This window comes from Corythoichthys intestinalis, unplaced genomic scaffold, assembly GCF_030265065.1.
Source record: "Corythoichthys intestinalis isolate RoL2023-P3 unplaced genomic scaffold, ASM3026506v1 HiC_scaffold_24, whole genome shotgun sequence".
In the NCBI taxonomy this organism is placed as follows: Eukaryota; Metazoa; Chordata; class Actinopteri; order Syngnathiformes; family Syngnathidae; genus Corythoichthys; species Corythoichthys intestinalis.
This window is the reverse complement of record NW_026651593.1, coordinates 3,198,472-3,209,378: the sequence shown is the minus strand read 5'-3', so window position 1 is coordinate 3,209,378 and position 10,907 is coordinate 3,198,472.

Below are 10,907 nucleotides of genomic sequence, written 5' to 3'. Positions count from 1 at the left end.
TAATACAAAACAAGATGTTTACTCACTTCCTTGTAAGTCCAATGGTCCCACAGTAAATATCCACGGTGAATGGGAACCTTTTGAAACTCCAAAAAGGCGCATACGCCTCTCCCGCATACAGAATGATTTTTCTGCAGCCGTTTGGCTGGCGTGATGCAAAAAATAAAAGTATTAATCCGCAAAATCAGCTGAATCCTTCGTCCTCATACACAACAGTACACTGTAGCGTGAAGAGGACGTCTTCTACCGTAGACGTCACAGCGCTCTCCTCCTCAATGCGAGACCGAAGCCGGAAGTCACTCATTTTCCTGGCGCGGGATTCAAAAAACTAAATAAATATAGCGATCGCTTCCACACACATCCAAGCGGTCCATATCATTCAGGAGCATAAAATACCGCGTGTATTATGAAATAAACATGCTTTTTCGTGTCACAAGCACTTTAAGCCTATCAATTAATTAGGTTCATATTAGTGAGAAATGAAGCCCTGACTCCCGTTAACCTAATCTGTTTGGTCTTATTAATGTCCTGTCCCCAGCAAAAACTGTACACGCAGGTCATGCTGTTATATCATCCCTACCTATGTTGAGACCAAACCTACGCCCTTGGATTATTCATTATATTTGATTGAAATTTACACAAAGAAAATGTATATAGGTCATTTTCATGGGATGTACAGTGCTCGTGTATCTCCAAACAATAAAATACATTTAAAATAATGAAAGGAAATTACATTTTTTCTAAAATTCCTAAAACTATGTTTCGTGTGTGTGTGTGTGTGTGTGTGTGTGTGTGTGTGTGCGTGTGTGTGTGTGTGTGTTTCTACCTGTGCGTGCATGTGTGGATTTGTAGAGGGTGTGGGGTTACATTCATGGATTTGGGAGGGGAGGGGCTATTTTTCAGCTGGAGCCTCCTGACTGTCCGGACCCCTGGCTGGATAGACGTCCTCGCTGCTACCCCCGTCTCATCTGACTAGAGGGACTTCTTCTTGCACCTTCACTCCACTGTATTTTTACGGACTATAATTTCGCTTGCTAATTCCCATTAGCCGTTCTGGGGTTCCTGCCTATCCGTCCTGGGAGTGGATCTCTCCTGACTGTGGTACTCCCCAAGGTTTCTCATTTTTCTCCCAATTGACTCTGGAGTTTTTGGAGTTTTTCCTTGCCGGCATGGAGGGTCTTAAGGATAGGGGATACCCAGGACTTGAACTGCATCTATTCATCTTTGTTGCTTCATTTCTAATTGTGTATCATATTGCCTCTGTAGAGCCCTTTGAGACTTCTGTTGTGATTAAGGGCTATACAAATAAAATTGAATTGAATTGAATTGAATTGAATGGATTTTTCAGCGATTTTGCGTGTAGAACAGAATTACCATAATTTTTGCACTATAAGGGGCATCTGGCTATAGGCTTCCACCTACCAAATTTGACTTGGAAAAGGCATTTGTTGATAGATAAGCCTCACTGGACTATAAGCGGCAGTTGTCCTCACTGTAATATGGGATATTTACACCAAAAGATATTAACCGGTGACACTTTATTTGACTGCGGCATCATACAACTTTCATAAAACCAAATGAACCACCATGAAGCTTTGAACCAATTGGCTGCAAAGTTTCATTGCTTCAAGAAGCTCAATTTTGCTTTCATTGCTCCTTTGAGGGAGACAGTCTACCTCTGCTGCCACCTGCTGTCAACACTGTTGTTGTCCAACATGCCTCCTAGCATGCAATGCAGCGCTACAAATATAAATAACAATCAAAATTCCTGTTCTGTGCTAATTATTTCTTCAATTACTGTTCCAGTTGTTTCATTAATTGCAAGTTATGGTATCTGGTAATACTTAAGTTGACAGTGGCACCAGTAGACTGTCATTAGACAATCATAATTATGACATGACACTGTCATGAGAATTAATGAATGCTTATAACAGATGTCATTTATTGTCATCCGGGAAATTATCTCACATTTGAATGGATGTAAAAGATCACAGCTGGACATAAATGGAGTTAGAGACATAATTTGCCAGATGAAAGTTAATGACTTCTGACCTATTTACCCAAATAAATCAACAAATAAGCCACACTGGACTACAAACCACAGGATTCAAAATTAAGGAAAAAGTAGCGATTTATAGTGCGAAAATTACCGTAATTAGACTATCTAAGCTGTACCATTGGCCTTTGTGCATTTTTGGCCCATATATGCGTGTGTGTGTGGGTGTGTGTGTGGGGGGGGGGTCCGCGTGCGTGTGTGTGTATTGGGACTGCAACTAACGATTTTTAAAATCAATCAAAAGATTAATACTTTAATTAATTAATTATTATTGTTTTATATACAGTATATGTGGCGGAAAACACAGACAAGGCTGAAAAAGCAGTTTCTGCTTTTGCACCCCTCTTTAAAATAAAGTGCTTTATTTTAAGCCAAAAGAAAAATTGTGTTTCATAGAACGATATGTCTATATGCTTCCATTGCAGTTTCATAGTGCATTAAGCCCCCGAACTATTTTTAATTTGTCCGTTTTAACCTGGAGAACCCCGTTTACCGACACTGCACAACCACTTTTGTTTCAAACCAGCCATGAAAAGAAGGTAATTAATTAATTTATTATTCGAAATATTGTCATTTTTAGCTTAGAATCATCAATTGATGTGTATTATTAAGTAAAAAAAAACTACTTTAAAAATAATTCACTCGGATATTTGAAAGGTTTTAACAAATTACATCACAATGAAAAAAATAGTGTCTGTAAATATGTCACGGATATCTTCCTCATAACTATCGCTTAATTTTATGTATTTGGTTACTATCGCATTTCCCCCGATATTTTAGATGATAAATAATCAATCCAAACAGAGAAAAACTGATAAAAAAGTTTAAAAGGGTAAATATATAGAAGTCTCGACCACTCCTCGATGTCTGCGATTTCTGCATCACGACCCTTGTTATATTAGCATGTTTCACCCATAAAATCCAGAAATATCCAGCTGTGGCCATTCACATCTGTGTTTTGACACTCAGTGATACATGCCACACAGAATTTTCGGATTGAAACAAGGTAAGTACACGATAATATCTCACTAAAACCATGGTGTCTTTAATTATGCTCTCTCATGCTCTCACTTCCAGTTAGGGTTTCGCTGTTTGAAAAAAAACAACTAAAAAATCAAATGACCTACTGTTCTAAATTCTACAAAAAAAAAAAACTTTACAATGATCACGTGCATACAGGACAATTTTGAAATATGGCCAAATTGGGGGTCTCAAATGGCGAGAAGTTACTTTTGATGGCCAGGATTAGATAAACAGATTGAAGAAATGGTAAAAAGTTGTTCATCTTGCCAGAAGATTTGCAACAATCCACCTGCAGCCCCACTTCATCCTTGGGATTTTCCTCAGGACCCTTGGCACCGCATTCATATTGACTTTGCGGGGCCTTTTGAAAATTGAATGTTTCTGGTTGCTATCGATGCCCATAGCAAGTGGCCAGAGGTAGCTATCATGAAATCAACCACATCGGAAAAGGCAATTGAGAAGTTAGTATTTTCTGAAACCACCAACCCTGAGCGAGATTGTTCCAATGGATCAACGGAAGCAAGTCAAGTACAGAGACCTGCATTCCAAGAAGCAAGTATTTGCACCCATGACTCTGTCATGGCCCGGAGTTACCAGAGTAAGGAAAAGTGGGCCCCTGCCACCATCATTGCTAAAACTGGGCCTGTTTCCTACACAGTTCAGACAGCTGATGGTGTTTGGCGTCTCCATGTGGATCAATTGTTGGGAACACCAGACACTACTCCAGAACTGTCTATTGATTGTGATGATGCTAGCAGTGTAATTATACCATAAATGTCTAGTTTACCGGATGTGCCAAAAATACCAGAAATGTCTAGCTTACCGGATGTGTCAAACCCAAACAATCCTGCTGTAATTGTGTCTAATTCAACCAATGCACAAACAGAACCTGACGGTATTGGAACCTGTTTCCACAAGTGGAAAATCGGAAGTGACTGTTGAACGTCGTTATCCTGCATGCGACAGGTGACCGCCTGATAGATTGGATTTATAAGTAATTAGTAATGGTGGAAAAACAGGAGGTATTTTTGTGTTTATTTCTGGGACATGTTATGTAAGGGGGGGGAGGGGGTGTGTGTGTGACATATTTATGTCACACTGCTGTTGCCATAGTGTGCACTTCCTGTGGGTGTGGTATTACAGTATAAAAGGAATCTCTCTGATGTCTCTGTGATATATATGCTGAGAAGCACACTGAATAAAGAAGTGTTGTTCCATTCAAGTCTTGGCCTTACATATACTTAGATTAAGGAAGTACATAACAGTCAGTATGTGTGCACTGCCGTGGACACTCATTCTGGGGTCTTGGTGGTCCATCCGTGCAGAACCGCGAACCAAACGTCCACCCTCCACTGTTTAACCTTGATTGAAAAATATTATGGCGTGCCGCTACAAATGCAAACCGGCAATGGCACCCATTTTACCCATGAAAATAAAGCAATGGGCTGAGGAACACAACGTTACCTGGATTTACCATGTTCCACACCATCCGCAAGCTGTTGGACTGATTGAAAGGATGAATGGGCTCTTAAAGTCCTCTATCTGCAAGTTGACCACAGACGGACGGTACTCTGTCAGGATGGCGTGTGGTCTTGGAAGAAGCCGTCAAACAGATAAACAATCGCCCTGTAGGCCCTGGGTTAACACCCATCTACAGGATGCTGAACGTACAGGACACACCTGAAAAACAGCCTATAGCCATGTGGAAGATCGCGGAGACCGCCGAATTGCCTATTCGAGCTACTCCAGGTTCGGCTGGACTTGATTTACGAGCCCTTGGAACCTGTACTTTGATTCCCGCGATAACTAAAGTAGTTTTAACTGGACTTGGACTTAAATGTCCCAAGGGACACTACGGGCACATTTTACCTAGGTCTGAATTGTCGTTAAAGGGGTAACTATACTGGCGGGGGTTATTGATGCTGATTATCAAGGCGAATTGGGGGTTGTAATGTACAATCTGACTTCCGAACCGTTCATTGTGAAATCTGGCAATAAAATCGCGCAATTAGTCGTCAAACCATGCATTTTCGACACGCCGAACGGGATTGTTCCACCCAGTGTAGTCAAATCCCGAAGGCGAGGTGGATTTGCTTCCACCGACCAACCAGGAGCCAAGGTATGGGTAAGACAGGAGAACGGGCCTCCACGGCCTGCCGAAATTATAGCACTGGGGAAAGACCAAGTGGTTACTGTGTCGTATCCTGGGGAAACCAAATGGGTGAATGTTCCGATACAAAAGTGTTACCTGCGGCAAAATTAATACCTGCGATGTGTCTGGTCCAAAGTGTTTAAGCTTGTTTTCTTCATTTTTCCATCTTGGCATGTGGGAATGGCTAATTGGCAGACCTGCTACCGGTGTATCACAACCGCAGTGCCACTATGGTCCTCCACGCCGGTGGTGGTGACGGATCATGGGCCACCATCCTCTGTGTCCTTCCTGTATGGTGGATGACGAACGTCGACTACTCCGGAGATCCTCTGCTGCTTCCAAAGACGATTGACCAGCCATATCGTGGAACATGGGCGGTGAGCTGCGCAAACACGACTAGCCAGTTGTGTCATCTTGGCTTGGACCTCACTTCACATTGCCGGATGACTCGGGAGAGTCGTCCCTATGCTAATGGTAGGATCTTTGGCCCCATGATCGGCGAAGGGTGCTCTCTTTCGTCATTTCCGACACACCTGTTTGTTTGTGGCGGGAAGCAGTCTGTCACGCACGGTTTAATGGCACCAAGTGGTTGGCCTGAGTCTTCTCCGATCTGTGGTTGGCAAATAGTACAGATGCACGGGGCATCATGCGGCTGCTGTGGCCTGTCTTTGTGGATCCTGCTCGCCCGGACCCCTCCGCTGTGAACCCCTCTTTTGCCCCCTCTTTTGCCCCCCCTGTCCCCCGATATACCAACTTGGCCCCGATCTTGCCCTCTTGCACTTATCTTGCCCTGGAAAAGACACACACGGAGATTTATTGGACCATCTTGTTTCCCCCTTTTCCCCCCATGCACCTCACGGACACGTCGTGCATGGTACGACACCCTTTTGGGTGGAACTGGAACCGTGTTGGGCATCTCTAACACAATTGACGTAGATGTCGCGAGGACTATGTTGTCCAATACCGGAAGAGACATTGCGCACGGTCTCTCGACCGTAGGACTGTGGTTGCCCACATCTGTCGTGCCTCATGAGGAGGCTGCGTCCCTATTCCTGGAACAATTCGCGTGGGACAAAACAATGTGAACTGAAACTCAAGAAGTATTAACGAATATTTCTAATGCATTGAATATGACTGCATGTAATTTACGGATTTTAGATATGAAACTACAGAAAGAAAGGTTCCTAAGGGTGGTGACATCGTTATCTGTAGACCAGTGGTGTAAAGTGTGGAACATCTCCACTGATTCATGGGTTAAGGTGTATCGAACATATGTAACGAACGATATGTAACAAGACTGCATGTCAAGGAATGTGGTTACAGATGAAGGTAACTAAACCTTTTATAGTTTGTAGGTATCATGTTTTGCCTGTAACTACGACTAATGCTTACTATTCTGTGAGACCACAAGGGGAATGGTTTAGCCCACAAACCAATCTTATGACTTAAGCGGATGCGATAGTCGGACAAAGGTATTGGATGTATGAAAGAAGTAATGTTTCATGAAGCATGTTTCAACGCGACACGGGCATTATGTGATTGGTATGTGGAAAAACCTTGAGACTTGCTATATCAAATAGGACCCCATTCTATTTGCGTAGCCACTACGACACCACATCCACAGTTGCCTAAAACACTGTTTTCGGGTTGTCTAGATAATGTGAACCTTTTCACTTGGGATAATCAGACCTACAAGTTGACTAATTTTACTTGGAGCCAACGCTTAACGTCGGCACAGTGGAAGGCCTTAAGTCTCCCTTGGACAGTAACGCTGGAGCGCTTTAGCAGCGCACTAAACCGTTCCACGTTGCTTCAAAAGATGATTGAGGACCACAGGTCTGACGTTTCCAAGCTCAAAGTGTCCACAGTGATAGCTCAAAATGAGGTGGTACATGCCGCCAAAGAAATCGTGCAGGAATCTGCTCATCATTGGTGGGATATATTTACTGGTGTGTCGACAACAGCAAGACAATAATTTGTGCCTCCGATGTTTATATTAATCATTGTATTAAGTGGACTTACTGCTCTGAATGTATGTATCTTTTGCTATATCCGAAAGGTGAAACGGTCGTTAGCTAGTAAAATGTATAATCTAAAATTCTGGTTCAAATAAGAAATTCCTGGTATGGTCGATATGTATGTGAATTGGCACTGTATCCAGAGGAGGCGGGGCATGTTTTTGAGTATGAACTTAGGATAAGGTGTGAATATACTCGACGTGAGACGTGCTTTCCTACACGAATTCAAATGTTGACCGCTGTGGTAAATTGTGTTTTACATGATCACCATTGGTTCGAGTTTTCTCGTTATTATGATGTGCCAAGGTTCCACTGGATATGTGAAAATTGGGAACAATGTGTTGAAGGATTAATTAATTAAGGGCATGTGACCCGAAGTGAATTAGCACATTATGCCTTATAATAAATTCAATCCGGGTCAAAGGGCGGAACGATGTGGGAAAATATTACGTGATGCCTTAACATTAGCACATTATGCCTTTATTATGTATGATTGCTTCTGTATGCTAGACTGTATCAACTTCTATTGTTTTTTTTACCTTGAGTCCCACAGTTAGGAGGAAATCTCATGGGATAACTTGTTTTGCCCATAGCTTGGAGAGAATCTCACGGGATAACTTGTTTTGGGGGGAATCTCACGGGATAACTTGTTAAAACGCGCCTGAGTTCCACAGCTAGGAGGGAATCCCACGAGATAACTTGAATAAACTTTACTTTAACCGCTGGGAGCCTCAATTGGGGGGGAATCTCATACCCTTGCAGGGGGGGGGGGGGGGGGCAGTTCGAGTGGTGCGTCTTCGTGGGGGTGGGGAGTGGCCACCCGCGCCCCCGCGTCAGACGTACCAATAAGAGTCGGGAGGTTCCCCCAACTCACTGGAAGTCTGCCAGTGGATTACGTTTCGGGTCGCCTGGTTTTGTTCCTTTTTTTCGCTTCACCGGAGTGTGTGGCTCCCCGCTCGTTTGTCACAGTAAGCGATTTTCATTTCTAAGGGACATTTTGTTTTGCTGTAGCGGTAACGCGGGGATTTTGGGATTGGCAAACTCAAATCTAGCATCATCGTTGCCATTGTTCTTGTTTTTTGATGTGTGTTTGCTTGCTCTTGTGGGATTTTAATCAATAAACATTGTCTATTGAGCAAAAGTGTGCCTGTTACAGATTCACCGCGAACCCGGAAGTTTCGGAAAACAAGGGTAAATATATGAAAATGAGAATCTCGACCACTCCTTGATGTCTGAGATTTCTGCATCACGACCCTTGTTATATTACCATGTTTCACCCATAAAATCCCGCAAAAATCCGGCTGTGGCCATTCACATCTGTGCCTTGACACTCGGTGATTCATGCTACATGGAGTTTTTGGATCGAAAAGAAGTACAGTGCCTTGCAAAAGTATTCGGCCCCCTTGAACCTTGCAACCTTTTGCCACATTTCAGGCTTCAAACATAAATATATAAAATTTTAATTTTTTGTCAAGAATCAACAACAAGTGGGACACAATCGTGAAGTGGAACAAAATGTATTGGATAATTTAAACTTTTTTTAACAAATAAAAAACTGAAAAGTGGGGCGTGCAATATTATTCGGCCCCCTTGCGTTAATACTTTGTAGCGCCACCTTTTGCTCCAATTACAGCTGCAAGTCGCTTGGGGTATGTTTCTATCAGTTTTGCACATCGAGAGACTGACATTCTTTCCCATTCTTCCTTGCAAAACAGCTCGAGCTCAGTGAGGTTGGATGGAGAGTGTTTGTGAACAGCAGTCTTCAGCTCTTTCCACATATTCTCGATTGGATTCAGGTCTGGACTTTGACTTGGCCATTCTAACACCTGGATACGTTTATTTTTGAACCATTCCATTGTAGATTTGGCTTTATGTTTTGGATCATTGTCCTGTTGGAAGATAAATCTCTGTCCCAGTCTCAGGTCTTGTGCAGATACCAACAGGTTTTCTTCCAGAATGTTCCTGTATTTGGCTGCATCCATCTTCCCGTCAATTTTAACCATCTTCCCTGTCCCTGCTGAAGAAAAGCAGGCCCAAACCATGATGCTGCCACCACCATGTTTGACAGTGGGGATGGTGTGTTCAGGGTGATGAGCTGTGTTGCTTTTACGCCAAACATATCGTTTTGCATTGTGGCCAAAAAGTCCAATTTTGGATTCATCTGACCAGAGCACTTTCTTCCACATATTTGGTGTGTCTCCCAGGTGGCTTGTGGCAAACTTTAAACGAGACTTTTTATGGATATCTTTGAGAAATGCCTTTCTTCTTGCCACTCTTCCATGGAGGCCAGATTTGTGCAGCGTACGACTGATTGTTGTCCTATGGACAGACTCTCCCACCTCAGCTGTAGATCTCTGCAGTTCATCCAGAGTGATCACAGGCGTCTTGGCTGCATCTCTGATCAGTTTTCTCCTTCTTTGAGAAGAAAGTTTGGAAGGACGGCCGGGTCTTGGTAGATTTGCAGTGGTCTGATGCTCCTTCCATTTCAATATGATGGCTTGCACAGTGCTCCTTGAGATGTTTAAAGCTTGGGAAATATTTTTGTATCTAAATCCGGCTTTAAACTTCTCAACAACAGTACCTCGGACCTGCCTGGTGTGTTCCTTGGTTTTCATAATGCTCTCTGCACTTTAAACAGAACCCTGAGACTATCACAGAGCAGGTGCATTTATACGGAGACTTGATTACACACAGGTGGATTCTAGTTATCATCATCTGTCATTTAGGACAACATTGGATCATTCAGAGATCCTCACTGAACTTCTGGAGTGAGTTTGCTGCACTGAAAGTAAAGGGGCCGAATAATATTGCACGCCCCACTTTTCAGTTTTTTATTTGTTAAAAAAGTTTAAATTATCCAATAAATGTTGTTTCACTTCACGATTGTGTCCCACTTGTTGTTGATTCTTGACAAAAAAATTAAATTTCATATCTTTATGTTTAAAGCCTGAAATGTGGCGAAAGGTTGCAAGATTCAAGGGGGCCGAATACTTTTGCAAGGCACTGTAAGTAAGCGATAATATCTTGTTAAAATCGTGGCGTCTTTAATTCTGCTCTTGCGTGCTCTCGCCTCCAGTTAGGGTTTTGCTGTTAAAAAAAAAAAAAATTAAATTAAATGCCCCCCTGTTCAAAATTTTTCTTACCCAGAAAATTGAGATTTTAAGCTTTCCAATGATGTATCACACATGCATATCGTAGTGACGGGATATGTCGTTCACTGTAGGAAACCAATCCATTCCAGTTCATTCAGTAAAAAGACTCGTTCAAACAAATCGTTCAGCAAATCGTTTGCCCACCTCATCCACCCACCCAAATGAATCGTTCGATTAGTGAACGGGAAGTGACATTGCCGAACGAATTTTCAAAGACCGCTTAGCAATATAACTGAACGGGAAGTGACATTGCTTGGTCCCTCCCCCTCTTGCACACAGGCTCCTATAGACCCTACTCACCTACGTCACAAAATGGGCGTGTCGCTGTTTCCGGCCGCCATATTGTACCTATTTTTTAGACCTATTCTCATTGTTTTCAATTAGTCGAGCAAGTTATAGAGCAATTCATGGAAGCCCCGGTGTTATCTGACGCTGTAAACTCATTGGATGCGTTGCATAAAAGGTGTTACGTGGAAAAGCTTCAGTTTATCCATTCGCCAGATCTG